The 25,010-nt window shown below is 44.4% G+C and overlaps 1 protein-coding gene across 3 annotated transcripts in view; it reads right to left on the bottom strand.

The window, feature by feature from the left end:
- Positions 1-25,010, bottom strand: part of FER (FER tyrosine kinase) — a 452,282-nt gene that overhangs the window by 97,823 nt on the left and 329,449 nt on the right. The gene's annotated exons all lie outside the window — the stretch shown is intronic.

Below are 25,010 nucleotides of genomic sequence, written 5' to 3'. Positions count from 1 at the left end.
AAAGAACGGAAAATAATTTTTAATAAATTGAATCCTGAAGTATTTGCCTCATTATTTAAAAAAGCAACCATTTCAAACTGTCCTTGATGAGTTCTCCAAAAAAAACTTTTTCTTCCACAACTATGTAATTGGTATACTGCTAAAACCTACAGATTTTTACTGTTTAATAGTGCTATTTGTAGGCTAATGCCAGAAACTGGATAGTCTTAAAAACATCTGTGCAGGGATGCCAGCAGTAAATACGGTCAGGCAGTGACTTGGCCACCTCCTTCTTTCCTTATTTACACTGCATGGTAACAGTCCCTGAATGGGGGAGATTCAGATGAATATGATCTCCCACATTCAGAGATCAGGTTACATGCAGTGTACACCATAAAAAACCTTTTCTCAATGGAAGAGGAAGGAGGGGGACGGGTTCACAGAAGACCATCTTCACTGCTGTTCTGTCTGGAAACCAGAAGATATTAACCCCCTCTACCACCCACCCCTTCCTCTAGCGCTGGACCTTTAGTGACAGGACTGGCAAGCCTGAAAAGTAAATTTCTTCAGAATCCAGCACAACATGGTGGATACCTCATTACTGGTAAGTCACGTCAGCAAAAAAGAGATATTGCAAGATAGAAGCAGATAAATGAAACCTAAGCCTTTCTTATTCTCAAGATTGAAGCAGCCCCCTAGACCACCAATTCTAGGGAAAATGTATTCTACTTACGCCTAGAGATCATTTCTGTTCAGCTTATAGTTTGTTGAATAATTCATAGAAATATCTGTAACTTACCAGCTAGCCTACCAATTTTGAAATGTTTCACATACATGTAAAAAAATTGATTTTTGTAAAATCTTACCGTAAAATCCTTTTCTCTTAAGCTCATTGACAGACTTAGTCCTCGTTGATTAATTACAACTCGGGTTATACTGCCCTCTACAGGAGTAGGACTAGACAGGAAAGAAAACGTTCTGGCCACACCCTAGGGGCAGTCCCAGAGGGTATATCCTCTCACTTCCTGCTACAGCAAATCAGTTATGTCACAAAGCAGTGTTTAGAGAATTTAACCCAACCCAACTCAAAAACAGAGGGGCGGGTACTACGTCTGTCAATGAGCTTAAGAGAAAAGGATTTTACGGTAAGATTTTACAAAAATCCATTTTTCTCTGTCGCTCATTGACAGACGTAGTCCTCGTTGATTAATAACTCGGGACGTCCCAAAGCAGTACCACAAATGAGGGGTGGGATAACAGAAATCAAAATCCAGAAGGCCCAACCGGAGCCAACCAGAAGCATCAAGGACTCAACGAGCAAAAAGATGAGACCTAAGTGAAACACCCAACAAACCCTTGAGGTAGACCAACCGTCTCCTCAGATTGCGGCCTACAGAACCTTGTGGCTAAAAGAGGCATCTGACGATGCCATCACATCAACTTTATAAAATGTTGTAAAGGTATGAACCGCCGATCAAGTCATCGCCTTGAAAACCTGGATCGCTGACGCCTGATGGCGGAAAACCCAGGAGACACTAGGCGCCCGAGTAGAGTGCGCCTTAACAGGGAACGGAGGATTCCGACCCTTAATAGAATAAGCCTGTACCACCGTCTGACTGGTCCATCTAGATATGGTCGCGGCAGACACAGGCAACCCCCTTCAAGGGCTATCCGTGATTACAAAAAGTGAGTCCATCTTACGAAAACAAGTTCGTAGTAGTCAAGTGTATCCTTCTGAACCCCATCCAAGGAGTGTAATGCAAACTCCCAAGGATGGCTAGTCTTAGGACACGGGGAAGGTAACAAAATATTTTTATTCAGATGAAAACTCTGAAAACCACTTAGGAAGGAAGGATGGATTTGGAAGAAGAACCACCTTATCCCTATGAACCACCAGATATGGGGAACGTCAAGATAATGCGGCCAGTTCTGACACCCTGCGTGCAGAAGTAATGGCCACCAAGAAGGCCACCTTCTGGGATAATGTTAGCAAGGGAATCTCCCTAATATCTTCAAAGAGAAGTTTCTGAAGAACCGACCACGCTAAATTAAGATCCCAGGCGGTAAGGGTGCGCGCACTGGCGGAGCCAGATGTCGCACCCCCTGGCTGAAATTCCGCACCAAGGAATGATTAGCCAAAGGTTTCTGAAAGCAGATTGCTAACGCTGAAACCTGACCCTTGATAGTGCTCAAGGACAGTTTCTGCTCAACCCCTTGTTGCAGACAGACCAAGATTCGGGTCACCGAATAGGTATGTGGGGGAAATCCAAAAGATTCACACCACGCAATATAAGACTTCCATGTGCTGGAAGTCGCTTTCCTTGCTTTAACTAGAGGTAGGAATAACTGAAGCTGACACTCCCTTGTCCTTCAGTACCTGGGTCTCAATGGCCAGGCCATTAAGCCAGCGATTGTAAAGCAAGATGGAAGATCGGTCCCTGAGACTGCAAATCCTCCCTGAGAGGAAGTCTCCAAGAAGCGTCCGCGACTAGCCTCACCAAGTCGGCGTACCAGGCTCGACGAGGTCAGTCCGGAATTTCCAGAATAACTGGAATTCCCTCCACCTCTATCCTGCAGTAACTTAAGAGGATGGAAGGCATGCCGTAGCTGATACTGCCCCCACAGGGCGATCAGCGTTTCTGCTGCGTCCGCTAGAGGATCGCGGGTGCGAGCTACAAACCTCCGCACCTTCCTGTTGAGCCAAGGTGCCAACAGATCCACATCCGGGGTGCCCCAATGAAGGGATAGCTAGTGAAAAACCTCTGAATGAAGAGGCCATACCCCTTGATCCAGAATCTGACGGCTGAAATAGTCTGCCTGCTGATTTCCCACCCCCGGAGTGAACACTGCGGGGAGATCCGGAACAAACCGTTCCGTCCAACGAAAGATGCTAGTCGTTTCGATGGCCACCAGAAAGTGCCCCTTTCTTGACATAAGTCACGACCATGGCATTGTGCGATTGGATCCGAATCGGGCTTCTCTAGAGCTGCTCGGTCCAGTAGATCAGACAAAATCTGATCGCTCTCAGTTTCGATACCCTATTGGTAATCTGGATACTATCGGAAGGAATGACTTCCCCTGGTTGAGCATCGGAGGCTCCCTGGTCCGCTCTCGCTCAACCGGATCCGATTGTCCAGGAATTCGGAATCCTGATTCCATAAGAAAAGAATCTCCTTCAGGAGAATTCGGGTATGAGACTGGGTATACGGTACTGCCTCTAAGACGGCCACCATCCGTCCCAGCCAATTGACGGACAGCAACATCCGAATCGTTGACTGAACCTTCTGGAGTTTCTCCGCAAGGAGAAACCCTCTTGCCCAGGATGTATCCAACATTAGGCCCAGATAGTTCAGTCTCCTGGTGGGAACCAGGGATGATCTTTGGGAAAGCGAAGAAAACGCTGATGTCCTGCGATGATGGGGATATAAAGATAGGCATCCTAAATGTCTATGGACGCCAGGAAATCCCCCTGATGCAGGGAGGCCACCACTGTTCGGATGGACTCCATTTTTCCCCAAGTCCAGAAATTGGACGCACCTTGCCCTCTTTCCTGGGCATTGTGAACAGGTTCGAATAGAACCCCTGCAACCGTTCAATGTTAGAAGGGAAGAATCGCACCGGTGGAAGTGATCGAAACTCGATCCTGTATCCTGACCGTATGATCTCGCGAACCCCTTAGTCCGGGGTTCTGGCAAGCCATGGATCCGGAAACCGGTGAAGACATCCCCCCACCCCAGAGATGGGTAGGGGCGCATCAGGCTGTATTCTTCAGGCTTGGCTGAGCCGGACTTTTTGTTTAGCCGACCAGCGCCCTTTGAAAACCCTCTGAAGGGGCTTTGGAGGGTTTCGCCTTATCGCCCGCCCTCGCGGAACGAACAAACTCTTTATGAGCAGAAAGGGAAGGTCCTCGTTGGTTACGAGGTCCTCTTTATCCTAACAGTCTGTGGCAAGACAGCAGGTGGTACCGTCTATCCTTTAAAGAGGGATTCCTCAAACGGATAGCGCCTAGCCATGCGTTAGGAAATAACAGGGGTTCGTTTCAAAACGACCCCATTTGGGTAAAGGAAAATCCTTCGCCCTTTTGGTAGGCTAACAAGTACCAAAAAGGAATTTCAGTCTGGACGGACACAACTAGTGCATCCACCACTCTTGTGCTATGGCGGAGGCAGAAACGTTCTCCTCACTGCTGAGGAAATATTACCTGAGACAACAGCCCCATAAGAGGGACCTGCAGCTGCATTGACCAGCTCCGAATCCGTATCTGAAGTATCAGATAAAAAATAGGGGTAGGCGGGGGTCACTTCTTGATCCCCGTCCCTGACAGGCCACCTCCACCCGGGATACCAAAGACTCCAAAACTGCCGATAATGCATTAAAAACAAGTGGGGTACTGGAGGGTCCTGCGGCCACCTTGAGGGGATCAGGTGGGGATACCTATGCGGCAGGGTCAATGATTATACAAGACATTTGCCAGCGACAAAAAATGACAAAGTAAAAAAACTTTTTTTTTTTTTGTATCCCCCAGTCGCAACAGCGCCCCTCAGTGTTACCTGCCTTTTTGGACCCCACAGAGAGAGAGAGAGACCCCAAGGCTCATCCCTGATGCACAGAAGTTTTCATCAGCTTGCTCAGTGCTGTCCTGTTACAGACAGGAAGTCTTTGGCCCTTTTTCCTGGGTAAAGGAGGCGGCTCCGCCCCTTAACACGCCTTCCGGCGCCTCCCCCTGGCTCCATGAGGTGTTTGGTCACCTCAAACATGGCCGCCCCCATGCTGGAGACACGAGGCTACGCCAATATGGTGGCCTCATGTGCTCTGCAAGACAATGGCGGCGGCCCGTTAGGATAGCGGCGGCTTAGCAGCGGTCTGCGGGATGCTGTATTCGGCCTAGCGGCCTGCATCGGCCCCCCAAACTTCACCCTGGATGGTGATCAGCCTGGCCGGCTAGACATCGCCCTGTGAACACCTCTGACAGGTAGGATACCTTCTGCTACCACAGTAATATTCTAGTACTGCCACTGACTTCAGTCATCTTTACAGTTTTGAAATGACATTAGATTGTCAGCTCCCAAACCAAGCCTCCTGGTTTCTTGTTCACAAAAATCACACTCAAATAGGGGGATCTGTGACATGTTATAGGATAGAGGGGAGACCCATCCTTACCATTTCAGAGAGGGGCCCGCGTTCACCACAAACCCGTCAGGGGGAAAAGGGGGAACATACTACTCACCATACCGGAACCAGGCGGGCGCCAACTCCTGACAGTACCCCTCTCCACCGGGGTGGGAGGGCTGTCGACCAATACGGACGCCGTGACTCATGGTCATTGGCGTTTAAGCGAGACGTTTAACTCGCAGGGTCAGTCCCTGTCCAGTGGGACTATGTCGCGGCCGACCCAGCGCGGAGCTATGGCCTGCACGCGCTCGTAGGCTGAACTGGGGTGACCACTGGATCTCAACATCCAGCCCGTCGCCCAGTTCCAGCTTTCTTGCTTGAAGATCTCACAGGAACACTAGAGAAAAAAGCGGTCTAAAAAATCTAAGAAAAAAATCCTGCCAGGACCGAAGATCCTAGCAAGGCATCTAGGTCCTTACTCCTAACTAGACAGAAAAAAACTGATTTGCTGTAGCAGGAAGTGAGAGGATATACCCTCTGGGACTGCCCCTAGGGTGTGGCCAGAACGTTTTCTTTCCTGTCTAGTCCTACTCCTGTAGAGGGCAGTATAACCCGAGTTGTTATCAATCAACGAGGACTACGTCTGTCAATGAGCGACAGAGAAATTTGCATTATTTTTTTTTTTTGCTAGAAAATTACTTAGAACCCTTAAACATTATATATTTTCTGATAGCAGAGACCCTGGAAAATACAAAGATGGTTGCAATTCGTTCGTATCACATGATATTTGTGCAATCATTTGATGATGTTACATCGAGTTATTAGATATCAAACATGTCAAGATTTAAATCTGCACATGCCTGAGAAATGATGACAAACCATGGTATTTAAATTGCCCAATTGTCCATAGGCGACACTTTAAAAGCCTATGGTTGCCAGTGTAGAGTTAAACGTTAGCTGCAGACTATACTTCCGGTTCCGGCACGCATGAAGTGCTAACATCTTCTCGGGACTCTTTCAGCATCATATCAAATTTACCCTGGCTTACCCTGCCGTCCTTCGTTTGAAATCACCATCTGGCGAACAACTCGCTTTTCAAGACCCTGCGGAGGCAGAAGCATATGTGCGCTCCTTAACACATGACCAGACAGCAGGCCCTACCCCTACAGCTTCACCCACAGGCCGCCCTTTGGAGCATTATAGTCCGTGCAAGGACTCTCCAAAACGTCCTAGAACATCGGGCTCCTCGACTCGCTACAGGCCGCACTGAACTGTGGCTCTACTTTACATTGTGCTCGGCCCTCGAAACCCCTGACAGTATTGTCAACTAGGTTTTTTCTTTCTTCTCTAATTGTATTATTCTGAAGTTTTGTACTTTGCCCATGCTCTGCCACCCGGCTACCTGGGCGCACCTATTCTTATATGGACGCTGTGTTCTCTCACTATATTTTGCAGACCTCTCTTAATTCCCGCAACACCTCAGGCTCTGTAGTGTTTTCACGCCCCCTCTGGATAGGCCATACGTGCCCCCTCTGGATAGGCCGCATCTCATTGAGGGACGCTTCAAGCGTCCTGCTCCCCCCCCTCCCCTGTGATTGCATGGTTATCGATCAGGCCACCCGATAGTGCATCTTTAATTTCCCTAAATCTGCAACCCACCTTCTCCATGAGAGTCATCTCCTGGAATATAAAGGGCCTGCAATCCCCCATTAAGTGCACAAAAATCTTACGCCATCTCAAAAGATTAAAAACTGATATCGCACTCCTTCAAGAATCGCACCTTACTTCACATGACTTGCATCGCATGAAGAAATTGTGGGAAGGGGTGGTTCATGGATCTGATGCCATCGGACACAAAGTGGGTGTACTCATTCTGGTTAACAAAAACCTCCTGTGTGAGGTTCTTGCCACTGAAACTGATACACAGGGTCGCTTTGTCACACTCCACATCAAAATCTATAGTAAGGAACTAGTCCTCACTAACATTTATGCACCCAACAACCCCAGCAAGAAATTCTTTCATGATCTGACCACAGAACTCTTGAAAACAAACACATCTGCCACATATAGTTGGGGGAGACTTCAACTGCGTTATGCATACCATTGAGGATAGATCTGCTCCTAAACACCACGGCAGAGGGAAAGTAACTCAGGACAAAACTCAATTAGCCTCTACCACGGATGCTCTTCTCCTCACTGATGTCTGGAGACTCTCCCACCCTACAGAGAGGAAATTTACCTTCTATTCGCCTCCACATTACCTGTTAACTAGAATCGACTATATTTTCTGCACTGACAACATCATCCCTGCCTTAACTGCATCTGAGATTTATGACATTGCCATCTCCGATCATGCCCCAATATCGATCACCCTTTAACTTTCCAATGCCCACTTCTAACCTTAACCTGTGGCTATTTCCCACTCACCTGTATAACCATGCAGATTTTAAAACCTGATGCAGGCATGGACGGAATATGCCGACACAAATGCCGCATATTTGAACAATCCCACATTATTCTGGGAAGCAGTCAAAGCTTTCCTTAGAGGTAAAATAATTTTGTATTCAGCGTCATACAAGAAAGCGTCGCTCTCCAAGTATAAAGAAGCTAGCCGCACTCTAAAACTAGCCCAGTATTGACTATCTACGCACATCAAACCAGAAAACAGGGACACCTGGCATAAAGCCAAACAGGATTTAGATTCCTGGGCGCACGCCATGGAAACGACTAAACGGGCACTTACTGATGCAGGACCTTACACTCCTATCAATATATTGGCGCTTAAGAACTCCTCCGGCGATCTTAGCACGACACCTCGAGACATCGCGAATACCATGCTTCATTTCTACTTGTCACTATATGCCAAAGACTCTTTAAATGTTACTGAGGCCCAAAATTTCCTAAATAAACTAGACTTGCCATTACTGACCTCTGCCCAACTAGACCTCTTAAACGGCCCTATAACTGCCCATGAATTCTCCAACACTGTTCGCCACTTAGTCCCTAACAAACGTGAGCTGCAGCGCTAAAATTATTGCTATCACTCTAAATTTCATGTAGATACTGCAAATGTGTGCTGCAATCATCGTTTACATTTTTTATTCAATTAACTTTATTGTCATCACAAGCGATGACCACTCTCCTTGTCATAGCATGGGCAGTGGCGGGTACTCCTTATTTAGAGGGGTTCATAAGACCCATGATCCTGCCTCTGCCCTCCAAGGCAGCTGATTAAACAGCTTGAACCCTTAACTCACAGACTACCTATAACTGATATGATTAGCCTGCCAAAAGAACTTTTCCTATTCCTTTGTATCCTAAGTAAAATGCAAAAAGTTGATTATATTTTTCCACTCGCAAATAATACAATTTTTATTTGTAAGCAGCACCTTTCACGAAGGCCAAATCGAAGCAGGGCAATAAATTCCACCCACCAACCCTAGGGAGTATGGATACATTTCTCATAGTATTATTCTTAACACTGTAGTCTATATACTGATTCGATATAATCCACATTAAGAGCTTTTCTCATCTTACAAATACATCAGTTTAAAATGAACCCTCCTAAGGAACAAACATACGCCTTTTACAGATGTAAAATGTATCTTGCCTCAAGAAGAGGAGACACTCAGACCTTTATTAAGGAGAGTGATACAGTCACTAGATGGGTTCATTTCAGTAAAATTAATATTTTTACTCTCCTGATTCTGAAAAGATATCGGCTTCTCCTGTCTCACTTTCCTTACCTCCTCAGCCTAACACAGTTTGTGCATGGCCATGGAGATTTATACAGCCAATGACATATCAAGGGCCAGTATTTCATCAATATCCCGCAACTGGACATTTACTTTGTCCTAGATGTTGATTTAATGAAATATTCTAAACCTAGTACTGACACATTGGGATAGACTGATGTTGAGGTATGAGAGAATGTGGGTTCTAGTGATCACCAATGTCTTTGGTTGGATATTAAAACAAGAACTGCAAAACCTTATACAAAAACAAAAGTTATAGATTTTAAAATAACACATTTTGAAGAAATGGGGAAATTTCTAAAAAAAAAAAAAAAAAAAAAAAAAAAGATTTGAAAGGTTGGAGTAAAACGACAGGGAGTACAGTAAGTAATTAGTGGGCACTGTTAAAGTCTACCATCCTGGAGGCAACTAGATTTTATGTCAGGCAAGACTAAAGAGGTGCGCAGGATAGTATAGGAAATAAAAAAGAGCATATAGAGCATTCAAGGAAACAGGAGTTGTAGCTGACAGAGAAGAGTAGGAAAATAGACAAAAAGAGGCCAGACACATTATCAGTGCTGCCAAATCACAGAAAGGAAGAAATTGCTAAATATATTCAGGAAAAAAAAGATAAAACCTTTTTTAAGGTTCATTAATGATAGCATAGTTGGGGGATCATATTGGTTCTAGTATTAATGGTTAATTTTTAGGATTTCTGGAAACAGAGGTAGCAGTGGAACTGGCTCCGTTAAAGCCTAAGGGCTCTTTCACACAGGCGGACTGTTCAGATCCGCCTGTCTGTTTTTTTGGCGGATCTGAACGGTCCCCCAATGCATCCCTATGGGGCATCGGATGTCAGCGGTCATCCGATCCGTCAAATCTGGACAGATGGACACCCTTTTTTTCCATCCTTCCAGTGGATCGGATCAGATGGGATCGGATGAGAATGGACTGTTCCCATCCGATTCCCCTATAGAGATGCATGGGGAACTGACAGCTCTGTCTCTGCACACAGTGTGGAGAACAGCTGTCATCCTCCTGCTCAGCGGATCGGTCCCCTGCTGAGAAAAATGGAGTCCGTCCGACGGACAAGATGTGTGAAAGAGCCCTAATAAAGCAATGGGACCTGATGGTATTCATCCCAGAGTTCTAAGAGAACTTTAGGATATAGTTGTTGGACCAATAATAGATCTTTTTAATCAATCTCTTCTAACAGAAGTTCCCCATGACTGGCAGACAGCGTATATTGTACATATCCACAAGAAGGGCAGCAGGCAGAAGCTGACAGTTTCAGGCCAGTGAGTTTAACATCGGTTGTAGTGAAATTAATGGAATCATTCCAGACAAAGGATCATTGATCACTTAAAAATACACAACTTGCTGGACCCAAAGCAGCATTGGCTTTACTGAGGGCAGACCATGTCAGACTAATCTGATTGAATATTTTGAGTATATTACCAAACTTTAGGACCCAGGGGGTGCTGTGGAAATGACATATCTTGATTTCAGCAAGGCATTTGATACCGTTTCACATATAGATCTCATAAAAAACTTGTTCAAGATAGGACTTAACCCTTGAGTGGTCCAGTAAATAATGCAGTTGGCTAAATGATAGATACCAGAATGTGGTTATAAATGGGGTTCACTCAGAACAGAGACCAGTCACTAGTGGTGTACCACAAGGCTCTGTACTGTGTCCTGTTCTATTTAATCTATATGTAAATGATTTAACAAAAGGTTTGTTGGGCAAGGGATGACACAAAGGTGTGTAATAGGGTTAATATTCCTTAAGGTGTCTGTAACATGGAACATGATTTGGCATTGTTGGAAGATTGGTCAAAGCAGTGGAGACAGCAGTTCAATTTTTCTAAATGTAAAATAATGCATCTAGGGAAAAATAATCTCCCAGGAGAGTACAACATTGGGGATACAGTGTTAGCCAGCACTACAGAAGAAAAATATTTGGGCGGTACTTATTTAAGATGATTGCAAAATGAGCAAACAGTGTGACCAAGCAGTGGGAAAAGCAAATAGAATTCTAGGATGCTTCACTAGAGGGAGGAAGGAGGTTCTAATTCCCCTATACAGATCTTTAGTGAGACCTCATTTAGAAAACGGTGTCCAGTTCTGAAGACGTCACTTGCAGAAAGATATTGATAAAATATAACGAGTCCAGTGACGAATAACAAAACTGGTGAAAAGTGTGGAGGATAAAACATATCAAGAGCGACTTCAGGAACTTAAAATGTACAGTCTGGCGAAAAGAATGGAAAGTGGAGACATGATTGAAACCTTTAAATACATCAAGGGGGTGAATAGGGTTCAGGAGGGCAGTTTTTTCAATAGGAAGCAAAAATAAATAACACAGGGACATAACCTTAAACTGGAGTAAAGTTCAAAACTAATCTTAGAAAGTATCTTTTTTTTTACTGAAAGGGTAGTTGATGCTTGGCATAAACTACAAGCAGCGGTAGTGAGACAGTCAACAGTAAATGGCTTTAAACCATCTTGGGACAAATATAGATCTATACTCTGAAAATAAAGTTAACAAAATAAATAAATACAAATGGGCAGACTCGATGGACTACTCTGTCTTTATCTGCAGTTACTTTTCTATGTTAATATTATTTTGCATTAGCATGCACACACTTTGTTAATTTTTTTCTTATGACCTAAACCACGCCTTCCTACGCTGACAAGCTAACTATAATGCTGATAATATTAATCATCGACTATGCCAGATTTGAGCATGTGGGCATATTGCCATAAACAAAAGGGAATATTTAAAAAAAAAGCTTAATGTGACTGTAAAGGCAATTCTTTATTTAAATAACATTGTGTACTTACCTGTGCAATGGGTTTGCAAAGAGCAGTCTCAATCCTCTTATTGGGCCCTCCGCCAGAGCTCCTAGCTCCTCTCCCCTTCTCTAGTGGGCTCAATCTCAAGCCACGCTGTTTGCGTCCATTGACACACAGAGCAAGGCTTGGCCCTGCCCCCGCTCTCTCTTTACAAGCTGTTATTGACTGCAGCAAGAGCCACTGCTGCCTCCATGGCCAGTGAGGAGAGAAAGAGAACTGCTGCTTTTGGACAAAGCGCTGGGTCAAGATTGGGTTCAAGCAAGTATGGTGAGGGGCTTGGGGGGGTGAGCTAAAACAAAATGTTTTTTTGTCACCTTAAAGCAGAGAATGCATTAAGGCAAGAAACATTCTGCCTTTAGTACCACTTTAAAGATCAATGGCTTATAACAAATGCCCAAGATGTTTTTGCACTTTCAATGTGAATGCAGAATGTGAGTACGAATGTACACAAACATTTTGAGACACCCTGTATATTCATTTACTACCAAGTCTAAATATATTTACAGCCCATAAACTCTTGTGCATTACCTCTGTGTATATCATTATATTTTGTGCTAGATTACATATGCTTAGTAACCCACTGTGTTATGTGAGTGCTTGAAAACTGCAATAAACAGAAATATACATTAGAGTTTTCTTACCAAGGTATAGCTACTTATGTTTCAAAGTAACAAAAAAAAAAAAAAAAAAAAAAAAGAAAACATGATAATGCAGGGTTATTAAGCAGATTTAGAAGCAGACCGACTGAGTCTCCAAGGCTATAGCATATTAAGTTGGAGTGTTTGTGAGAAGGATTTGCATTTTAATTGCCATCATTCTCACTTTTCATCCATTGTGCCAGTGCAAGATTTTAGGCTTCTTAAGAAACAAAATCTCCTCAGGTGATGACCTTAATGGGTTTCTTTGCTTAATGACCTCTCCTGTACGTTACACTTGCTTATCCTTAAGCTACTGTTCAACTGCTCATGTTTGTGGGTTTTAAGAATTCCAGTTATATATTTTATCTCAAGGCAGGAAGTTCTTTGAGAAAATTTGAAATTAATTCTGAGCCTAATTTTCATTGTTTACAGAACCAAAAACATACAAAATAAAAAAACAAATAGGTAAGAAAGCATAACATGCGTTTGATAAGTGCAATAGAGAGTTTAGAACCAAATGCCAAAGATTGTAAAATTGGGGACTGCTTTATGGAGCCTAAAAGGTCAATTCAGTTAACACAAACTGGAACCTGGCCCATAACAAAACATGGATGGCAGGGAAAACATAATCCAATGTCCAAAAATACTGATCCCTCTATGCAGCTACTCTGGACTTTTCAAAGAATGCAAAAGAATGAAAAGATGTCACCTGATGAAACCATATTGTCTGTGAAATCTGGTATTGAAATCTGTCCAATAATGAACAAGCAATGTTACTATTTAAATAACCTAAAATTAAATCATCCCCCTTCAGATGCTTATTTAGCTCCTTTGAGAGCAGGGAGCCCTCAAACCATCTACATTCCAGCTGTTAAATAATTGCACCTCTACAGGTAAGGTAATGTCTTATACAGTTTGATGGTCATTTATTTTGGTTAGACACTGTTAGGAAACTTTGCAGGGCTGACTTAAGAAAAGTATGGAGGATGCCATTGCTGAAGTCTGCAAAATGCTAGTTGCTTTGCTATCATACCGAGCCTATGGGCTTCAGTACGTTGAGTCACAAGCCCATAAAAGTATGCCATACTAGGCATTTGTCTTACACATTTGATTGCTCAATTATATCAAACTACTGCCACATAAACGAAAAAAGCATCTCCAAAAATAGACAGTATATATTCTCTCATGCTGGAATGGTGTAGAGTGATGGGCGCCTCCCTTTTAATTACAAACTGTGTTGAGCTGCTCTCAATTTAAGCGTGTATTACCTAAATGAAAATCAGGTGGAATGTGAGGAGCTAACACCTATAGTACATTATTCCAAAACACAACCTCTGTTAGTGAAGGAAACAATATGAATGGGCTGAGTATCACCAATGAAAAAGTGCTAAAGTGACTGTGCACAAATAAATTCCCTATAAAGATAGGTGATAGTGCAAATATGAGCCAATTGTAAACATATAATGAATAAAGTGCTGGTGCTTAATCTTACACGGTTCACGTGTTGTGATTATGAGTGCTACAATAAATACATAATAATATACTTCATGCAATAAACACCAATCCGTGACACAACATATGATTACACAATAATGCGTTTGCCAAGACAGTTCATAAAAAAATATATAATGTGAATATTCACAAAAATGCGTGGTGCTTTGTTGTGCGTTTTTTTCTCTCTTTAACGTGCTTCTTACTATTGGTGGGGTGCCAAAGTGACAAAATGGGTGTCACTTACCAGATGCACCCAGGCCTCAAGGAACCTATGGTGCAGGTAGAGCTCTTTAAAGGATCTTTCAGCGACACCCTCTTCCTAAGTGGGGATTCAGGGGTGGTTTTCCCTCAGAATGGCTGATTCAAAACTCCTGTTTAAGTGGCTCAGATTCCAAGTGGCTCAAGAAAATGACAGGGAGAATGCCTCATGGTGCAGTATGTATTTATTAAATGAAAATAAGCAGAAGAAAACAACTCACGTTCTCTGGTGCCACACAGGCACTTGACATAGGCAGTATAAAAATGCAGGCAGGGGAGCCGCTATGCTGATCACCAGGAAGCCACTCCTTACTTCCCCGTTCCAAGCTGTAATTACCGCAAACCGGATGTGACGTTGGACGTGCTGGACCTCAATGCATTTCGCTACATGCGCGTCAATATTCCTGAAATCTGAGCCACTTAAAGCGGAAGTAAACAATTTGATATTTTCAAAAAACAGTTAACATTCCTGGCATGCCAGAAATGCTAGCTGTCACATTGCTTGTGCTCCCAACCAAACTGTCCACCCATGCAATGGCTGGTGTCATACCTGATCACGTGTCCAGCATCATGGCAGTTGCAGATTAAACAGAGGTCAAGATGGCAGCTTCCTTGGCTGAAAACTGTAGGAGGGTTTACTTCCACTTTAAACAGGAGTTTTGAGCCATCCATTCTGAGGGAAAACCACCTCTGAATCCCCATAAGTATCCAAGTAGATGCATAGTCTTACAGATATAACCTGCCCTTTGAGGACACCCCTAATGCTGATGTGCCCCACCATAAAATTGAGTTTGACAAGCCTGCATTATATGTTTAAAATTGGCTCATATTTGCACTATCACCTATCTTTATTTGTGCACAGTCACTTTAGCACTTTTTCATTGGGGATACTCATCCCATTCATATTGTTTCCTTCACTAGCTGAGGTTGTGTTTTGGAATAATGTACTATAGGTGTTAGCACCTCACATTCCACCTGATATAATCTATCATAGGCACAATTAATGCTGTAAAGATGACCCTATTACACAAAGTTTAGGATTTTTTTCCACTCCTTACTCACAACTGATCGCATCGATGTATTGAAATTCAAATCAAAGAGAATACAATATTTTTGGTGTGGAAAGGGACACTCTAGCATAGGGAGAAAACGGTTTAGTCTCAGGTTATTCAAGAGGACACGTGGTCACTAAATAAAGTGGGATGAGAAGCGGTTTAACCTTAAAGTATGTAAGGGGTTCTTTACTGTTAGAACAGTAAGATTGTGGAATTCCATTTCACAAATGGTGGTGTCAGCGGGAAGTATAAACAATTTCAAATATTTTTTAGATAGACATCTTAGTGAATACCATATACAAGGATATTGGAAGTGTTAAGAGACATAAATACACATACACACCGATGCAGGTTGAACTGGATGGACTGATGTCTTTATGCAACCTTACCAACTATGTATGACATCAAAAAAAGGTATTATTTTGCTCCAAATCTTATGTTATATTATCAAGTCACCCAGTTGGCCCAACTGTCTGTGGTATATTCGAGTAAAGAGAAACTGACTGTGGAGCTGCTCGGATAAATTTTTCAAGAAAGCCAATCAGTTATGCTAGAAAATGATACTACGATCATGGCTGCAGCCATAATCAGAATATCAAATAAAGAAAGAAAACTTGCACTATGAAAACCTAGTTCTGCTAATTTTTCTGTTGCTGCTGTTCAAACACAGCGCAAGACAGTGATTACCACAAATTAATCAATTACAGTTTTTAAATTGTTTACATCCTGTGCAAAAAAGTATATATTCCTTATGAAACAGAAGTTATTGTATAGTTAAATAGTGCCAAAAAAATTTCAATACATAATAAACTTTCCTCATTAAAAGTGCTCTGTGCATAAATGATAACAATAAAGTGCCCCAAACGGTCACACGCTGTGATAGGTGTTCCACGCGCCCCTTTTGTGCCCTTACTCACCAGAATATGTGCACCCCCAGCTGATGTGCATGAGTCTAATGCACCTATTACTGGGGAGTAGGATGATGTAAAGAAAAAAATCTTCAAACGCTTTCTATATGGGCAGTATGGTGTCCAGTAGTCTGCATCACCAACACTCCTAAATAGAGCGGGAGAGCCCATATAGTGTACTATGTTCCGTTTATTTAACCACTTGCCTACCGGGCACTTTCACCCCCTTCCTGCCCAGGCCAATTTTTAGCTTTTCAGCAATCTCACGCCTTGAATGACAATTGCGCAGTCATGCTACACTGTACCCATATGAAATTTTTATCATTTTTTTCACACAAATAGATTTCTTTTGGTGGTATTTAATCATCTCTGGGTTTTTTATTTCTTACAAAAAAAAAAAAAAAAAGAAAAAAGACAGAAAATTTTGAAAAAAAAAAAGTTGTTCTTATTTTCTGTGAGTAAATTTTGAAAATAAATTTTTCTTCTTCACTGATGTGCGCTGATGAGGCGGCACTGATGGGCACTGATAGGCTGCACTGATGACGTGGCACTTATGGGCACTGATGAGGTGGCACTGATGAGGAGGTACTAATATGACGCACTGATGAGCACTGATAGGCGGCACTGATGGGCACTGAGAGGTGGCACTGCGAGGTGGCACTGTTGGGCACTGAGAGGCGGCACTGCTGGACATGGATGGGTGGCACTGATGGACACTGACGGGTGGCACTGATGGACACTGATGGGCAGAACCATCAGTGCCCACACTTAGTGCCCATAGTGCTGCCAGTCAGTGCTCATCAGTGCCTAGATGAGCAGGCACTGATGGGCACTGACTGGCAGCACTATGGGCACTGATTGTGGGCACTGATGGGGGGCACTGTGGGCACTTTGTATTTTATTTAACTCGGTTGTAATCAGGGCACTGATGATCAGTACACTGATTACATTTTTCTGTGTCCCCACGAACGGCTGATCGGCTCTGCTCCTTCCTCACAGGCAGTCTCTGTGTGAGGAAGGAGAGCTGGCGATGAGAGATGATCTCATATGTTTACATATGAGATCATCTCTCATTGCATGGGCCGATCACGTGGTAAATGGCCGCTGTGATTGGCCATTTACCACGATCTGTGATTGGCTGTGTCCAAGGGACACGGCCAACACAGATTTTCCCCGATACGCGCGCGCAGGAGCGCGCGGGGAGCCTGTCACTGGAAGGCCGTTTAAAGACGGCCTCCTGGAAATTAGAGCCCGCGCTGCAGCCATCTTTCGGCTATAGTGCGGGCCGGAAGAAGTTAATGAAAAGTATAAAATCACACTTACAATATTCCAGAAGGTAAAACACTTTGCAATCAAATACAAAAGGTCAGCCAGCTAGACTAAAATTCCTCTTGGTTCACCTCAATGTCGCATGCATTTCAATACTACTACACGTGGTGTCACTAAGAGACCGGGACTAAAGTCGATACCTTTCGCCCCTCACACGGGGCGTTATCAACGTTTTTTGATAACACACTCATGGGAGGGAGGAAATGCATTGACAGACGTTCTGGTCTCTTAGTGACGTCACATCCGACAGCGGTGGAACGCATGTGATATAGCAGCGAACCAAGAGGAATTTGAGTCTGGCCGGCTGCCCTTTTGTGTGCAAAGTGTTTTACCTGAAATATTGTAAGTGTGATTTTAAATGTTTTATCAAATAAGCGAAACATACTACACTGTATGATCTCTATCCCTCTATGGCGATGCAGACTACTAGACACTATCTTGCCCATATAGAAAGTTAGAGGATTTGTTTTTGCCACATAATCCTACTCACTAGTAATAGGCGCATTAGACCCCCATGCGCATCAGCTGTGGGTCCACATTTTCTAGTGAGTAAAGGCACACAAGCATGTGTGGAACACATTTCACAGCATGTGATCATTTGGAGCACTTTAGCACCTTATTGTTTTCATTTATGCATAGAGGACTTTGGAAGAAAGTTTTTTATGAATTAAACTTTTCTTGGGACTACACTGTGTGCACAATTATTAGGCGAGTATTTTGACCAAATCCTCATTTTTTTGCATATTGTCCAACTCCAAGCTGTATAACCTTGAATGCTTAATGGATTTAACCACTTAAGGAACACCCAATGTACATTTACTGCAGCAGGACAGCCCTTAACCTGTTTACGGCCGCCAGCCACAGATGTACTGCGGCAGGCAGCCTCTCCCAGGCAAATCTCCGTACATGTACGCTCTCGGGGGGTTACGGGGCGAGCGCGCCGCCGCCGGCGTGCTCCCGCTCGTCAGCGGGGAAGACGATGTAGCGAGCAGGCGGCTCCGATTGCGCCTGACACCTGCAATCATTCCCCGCTGAGAGAGAACGATCAGCTGTTTTAAACACAGCTGACCGTTCTTCTCCCTGAAATGATCATAGAGCTCATGTGATCCTTCTATATAGGATTACATGTCTCTATGGTCATTTCAGAAGCCACGACCCCCCACAGTAAGAATAACTCCCCTTGATCACCCATAATGTTAACCCCTTCCCTGCCAATGTCATTACAGTAACCGTGCATATTTTTAGCACTGATTACTGTAGTAATGTCACTGGTTCCCCAAAAGTGTCAAAAATGTCAGTTAGGGGTCCGATCTGTCCGCCGTAATGTCGCAGTCCCGCAAAAAAATCGCAGATCGCCGCCATTGCTATTTAAAAAAAAAAGAAAAAAAAAGAAATTACATAAATCTTTCCCGTAGTTAGTAGAGGCGATAACTTTTGTGCAAACCAATCAAAATATGTTTATTGCAATTTTTTTTACCAAAAATATGTAGAAAACAAAGTGGCCTAAAATGTTAAAAAAATTTAATTTTTAAACATTTTTTTTGAGAATCTCATAGAATCTCATATAGCAGAATGTGAAAAATATATATATTTTTTTCAAAATTGTCGCTCTTTTTCTTTATAGAAAAAATAAAAAAAATCGCACAGGTGATCAAATACCACCAAAAGAAAGCTCTCTTTGTGGGAAAAAAAGGAAATCAATTTTACTTGGGTACAGCGTCGCATGACCACTCAATTGTCCGTTAAAGTAAAGCAGTGCCGAATCGCAAAATAGGGCCTGGTCAAGAAGGGGGCTTAAAGTGGTTAAGCGCAAAATCACGTACCTGTACGTGATTTAGTAGATGGGCTCTTAGCCACGTTCCTGCTGTGATTGGACACAGCAGGAGCCATCAGCGGGTCCGGCAGCCGCGATGTAAACAAGGCAGACAGCTGTTCTGTCAAACAGGAATAATCCGGAACACAGACGTCTCTCTTCCTGCAGTGAGTCCAATTCCTCCACAGTTAGAAAACACTCTCCAGGAGCACACTTAACCCCTTGATCGCCCCTTATGTTAATCCCTTCCCTGCCAGTGTCATTTATACAGTAACAGTGCATATTTTTGCCACTGATCACTGTATTGGTGTCCCTGGTCCCTAAAGTGTGTCAGATTATTTGTCTGCCCCAATGTCGCAGTCCCGCTACAAATCGATTATCGCCACAATTACTAATAAAAACAATAAAAAAAATAAAAAAAGTCCAAAAATCTATCCCATAGTTTGTAAACTGCTCAAATCAATTAAGTAATTAAGGACAAGGCCTATTTCTGACACTTGTTGTTTTACAAGTTAAAATCAGTATTCTTTGCTAGAAAAAGTGGAAATCCGAGATGACCCTAAGAAGGAAAGACTGGCGAGGACGTAGCACCACTTTGTCCCTTGTAAACTAAACAACGCAGCCAGCTTCGACACCCTTAGTGCAGAAGTAATTGTCACAGAAGGTGGCCTGCTTGGTGGCTAAGTAAGCAGAGGAAGTTTTTGAAGAACCGACATCAGACTGAGGTTCAACGGAGGCACTAGGGGACCTTAACAAATGTGTGAACCAAGGAATTTGTGGCCAACAGAGGTTGGAAGAAAGAAAATTGCTAAAGCAGAAATCTGGCCCTTGATGGTACCCAAAGCCAAACGCTGATCTCCAAAAGACGAAAAAGCCGAAAAGTAACTGGGGGGGGGGGGGGGGTTAAAACCACTCGAGACTCACACCAAGTAATGTACGCCCTCCAAACTCAATGATAAATCTTTCCAGAAGTAAATTTTCTAGCTTTCAACAGTGTAAGAATTACTGAATCCGAAAACCCTCTGTCCTTCAGCACCTAGTTTTCAATAGCCAGGCCGTTAAAGCCAGCGACCATAAAGCAGGATGGAAGATCGGTCCTTGGGCCAGAATATCTTCTCTGAGAGGGAGTTTCCAAGGAACGTCGGCTACCAGTCTTTACCAGGTCTGCATACCAAGACCAGCGAGGCCAGTCTGGGGCCACCAGAATGGCTGGAATCCCTTCTGCCTTGATTCTGTGCAGAAGTCTCGGCAGAAGTGTTAGTGGAGGAAAGGCATACATTAGACGGTACTAGCACCAATTCCCGAGACCTTGCCACTAACCTCTAAACCTTCTGGTTGAGACGAGAGGTCAACAGGTCCACATCAGGAGTCCTTCACCGGGGACACAGTTGCTGAAACGTCCCTGGGTAAAGAGACCATTCTCCCTGATACAGCGCCTGCCGACTGAGGTAGTCCAACTGAAGTAGTCTGCCTGCCAATTTTCTACCCCTGGAATGTGCACTGCAGCGATGGAACAAAACGTTCTGCCCACCTTAGAATGCCGGCCACTTCTCTGGCGGCTAGGGTACTTTTGGTGCCCCCTTGATGATTGACAGCTGTGGCGTTGTCCGATTGAATCCTTACCGGGCGCCCCTGCAGACGGTCTGTCCATAAGGACTGGAAAAGCCTGATTGGCTGAATCACAAGGACATTGATTGGCAGACTGGACTCCTACCGAGACCCAACTCGCCGGATCTGTGCCCAAGACTCCCCAGAGGCCTGCATCCGTGGTGACCACCATCCAGTACAGGGGGAAAAGATTCAGGGAGTGGAGCCATGGATTATTGTCCCATTTAGCAAGAATCTCATTTTGCAAAGGTCTGTTATGGAACTGAGCAAACTGAACCGCCTCGAAAGTGGAGACCATCAAGCCCAGCACTTGCATGCAAGTCCTGAGAGACGACTGCCGTTTGGATAACAGAAGCTGAATCGCATGCTGTAACTTTAGGAGTTTGGTCTCTGCCCAGGTAGTCTAGTTTGTTGGAGGGCTTCAGAGCCGATTTGTGAAAATTCAGCCGAACTCTTGCAAGATTCGCACAGTGATATCCAAATCATCTTTTAAGATAGTTGGAGATTCTGCTCGCAGAAGGTGGTCCTCGAAGTACCCCAATACCATGATCTCCCTCTGCCTGAGCAAGGGCCAAAACTTTTGTGAACACTCAGGGAGCTGGGGCAAGACCAAAGGGCAACCCCACGAATTTATAGTGCTCCTCGCCTACGGCAAAGCAAAGAAAATGCTGATGCCAGACATATATTGGGATATGAAGGCAAGCATCCTTGATATCGATAGAGGCTAGAAAATCCCCTTGATGAAGGGATGCCACTATCGCGCGAATGGACTCCATCCGATATTTCTGAACCCGCACAAAGTGGTTCAAAGCCTTGAGATCCAGGATTGGACGGACATTGCCTTCCTTCCTGGGGACAGTAAACAGATTTGAATAAAACCCCTGAAAACGTAACACAAGTTGGAAGGGCAGAACCTTGCCGGAGTCGAGGACAGGAACTCGATCTTGTAGCCAGACCGAATTAACTCCTGGACCCATTTGTTTTGAATCAAAGAGGTCCACAGGTCTGGAAAAAGTGAAGGCGCCCCCACCCCAAGTACGGGTGAGGGTGCCACTTCAGGCAGAAGTGAACAGAATCGACAGAACCCGCTTTTGACTTACCAGACCAGGGTCTCTTAGAACCTCTCGCAAAGTTAAGGGTGGATTTTGATCCCTTATACTGCGATCCCGCGGGGGCGAAAGGGCCTTTTTATGTGCCGAAAAGAAAGGACCATGCTTGAGACGAAGCTCTTTACTCTTGTTAACCTGTGGAAGTAGAGTACTGTTACCTCCTGTAAGACCTTTAATAATCTCTTTTCCATGGAAGCTCCGAAAAGGCGGTCTCCTACAAAAGGGAGATTGGTCAGTACCCTTTTGGAAGCCTGGTCGGCAGACCAGCATTTCAGCCAAATCATGCAGTGGAGGGTCACAGCTGTCACAGACACCCTGCAGGCTAAAGGGGCCCGCATCCTCAGAGGCATCACAGATATATTTCAATCCCTGCACTGACTGATCTGCCAGCTCCATAGGATGCTGACCCTCTTTTAAATCCTGGCGCAGAAGCTTTGCCCATCCTGTTAGGGTCTGGGAGACCAAGGTTATGGCAGACACCAGCCTCAAAATTGAGCCGGCCATGGTAAAAAGGTATCGGGCCAGAGATTCAGCTCTCTTGTCAACAGGGTCCCTAAAGAACGGAGAGTCCTCCACCGGTAACAGTGTGGCTTTATTTAACCTAGAAACCACCACTGGAGAAATTGTCAGCTTCATTAAAAAGAACTCTTCAAAAGGATACCTCCTAGCGAAATGCTTAGGTATCTCGACCATGCATTTTGGGGAACCCAACTGACTTACAACAATGTCATCAAAATAGTCGCTTTGGATGGTCTGTGGGTACCAAATTGTACCGACGCAGCATTAGCTGAGTCCTCCAATTTTTAAGTTTCCCCCACTGATACAATCAATGCCTCCACAAGCGCCCTTTCATGAGTGGCTGTAGTGGAAGAGGATTCATCCTCACTGTCAGAGCACTCAGAATGTGTGGACGCAGACCCAGTGGGGTAACTCCAGAATCAATCTCAGAATCTGAGCCAGGTGAAGGCAAGGGACAATTTTTGCTAGGCCTATGTTAAAGGGCCATATCAACTTTTGCAAATAAACAAGCTGTGCTGAGTATAAACATATGTGATCAATCATAAACCACTGATAATAAATTGTGCTCAAACTGACATTAACCATTAAATATGAACAATGAATATGAACCAATAATTAAATATGTGATCTAAAAATAGTGCACACCTAATATTAAATGAATAAGTACAAAAATAAAGTCTCTGATGAAGTCCAAAGACCCAAGAAATGTGAGGTGAAATGAATCCAAATCTGTATTCACCGCAGGTGCTTAATCCTCCACCGATATAAATACTGCTTACCAGATAATGGTAAAATTGTGCCTGTAAGTCCCAACAGGAAACACGCAGTAACTCCACACGGATAAAGAAGGGTTGCCAGATATCCAAATAGTATCACCCTAGGACCCGCTCTATTCCGCTGAACGGTCACCAATATAGCACCACCGTCCTCCAGTTTAGACCTGTTTCCAGGTCTAAAATCGCCTTCCCCTGCTGGGGTTAATTCCAGACTTCTCAGCTGTTGAATCTCTTTCCACTCTTCTCACTGAGCTGACTTTGCCTGGACTTCCTTTCCTCCATGACCCCTCAGTATCAACTTTTGACACCAGTGACTGCAGGACCGCCTTCATATCCACCAGGGCGGACTGAGACCCAGAGGGCCCCACAGCTTCTGAGAGTGGGTCAGGTGGTGACAAGTGCTCGAAGGGACTCCATGGTTAACCTGGGGACCGCCAGCAAAACCTGGAAAAAAGATTGCTGTAAACCCCCCACAGCTGGCACCACAAGCGCTGCTATAGCAGAAAGAAGGAGCTTGCACACCCACAGGGACTCACCACCACTAACTCAGGAGGGGCACAGAGCGCTAAGCTGTATGTCGTGCGGCAATCAGAGAGGAAGAGGAAATGCAGGCAGTGCCACTAGAGGCCCACCTCGGAATACAAGACTACAAGAAAACAGCCGCAGCATTGATTTCAATGGGGAACTACCAAAACATGGACACCGAGCTACACAAACATGGCTGTCGATACCAATGACTGTCATCCACAGAAAAATGGCGGCGCCATGCAGCGCCCGCGTGACTCCTGGAACCCCCAAAAGGACCCTCAGGTACATGCAGCCAGCAAGGGGGCCCTGCCAGGGACCCCCCACCTGGACATTTTTCCCAGAAAATTGCTTAATTGAGCAGCCGGTGGGGGGGGGGGGACTAAGGGTGGGGTTAAGCGAGGGTGCTTGTGCAGGGGGACCCCACTAGTGAGGGTGGTACTATTTGGGAAGGAAGGACACGGGGGGGGGGCCCCATGTCCACCCCGAGAATTCACCAAAGGAGAGGGGGACACTACTCACCACACCTTGGAACTGAATGGGCACCACTCCAGGCAGACAACCGCACCATCTTGAAATGGGGGTGCTGTGAGCGAGATGTTTAACTCGCCTGCCAGCCCCCATCCAGTGGGGCTATGTCGTGGCCGACCTAGCACAGGGTCGCGCTCACTGGCCGGACTGGTTAGACCGTAAGGATCTAGGATATCCAGTGTGTCGTCAGTCCGGCAGTCGATTGTAGTACTCACTTGAACAGACTTGATTGTAGTTCAGAAAATAATATAAATAAAATTAAGTTTAAAAAGGGAAAACATGCCAGGACCAGAGATCACAGCAATGAACTAGGTCCTTACTCTTGACTAGGCAGAACAAAACTGAAGCCCTATAGCAGGAAGTGGGAGTATACCCCCTAGGACTTCCCCATAGGCGTAGTCAATTTTTGTTTTGCCTAGTGTCCTTGTCCTGTAGGGGGCAGCATAACCCAATGGTCAAGAAGATATGGAGCTTTGTTCGTCAATGAACGAAAGTGAAATAGTTTGTTTTTTTTTTTTGTTTATAGCGCAAAAAAAAAAATGAAAGCCGCAGAAGTGATCAAATACCACCAAAAGAAAGCTCTATTTTTGGGAAAAAAGGACATCAATTTTATTTGGATACAATGTCGCACGACCGCACAATTGTCACTTAAAGCAAAGCAGTGCCATATCGCAAACAAATGGCCTGGTCATTAAGGGGGGAAACATTCCAGAGCTGAAGTGGTTAAGCATATCAGGCGATTTGTATTTGTGTAAGGAGGGAG

Source organism: Pelophylax lessonae (genome assembly GCF_965119305.1).
Source record: "Pelophylax lessonae genome assembly, chromosome: 1".
Taxonomy (NCBI): domain Eukaryota; kingdom Metazoa; phylum Chordata; class Amphibia; order Anura; family Ranidae; genus Pelophylax; species Pelophylax lessonae.
The sequence above is the reverse complement of the archived record's forward strand: the minus strand, read 5'-3'. Positions and strand labels throughout refer to the sequence as shown.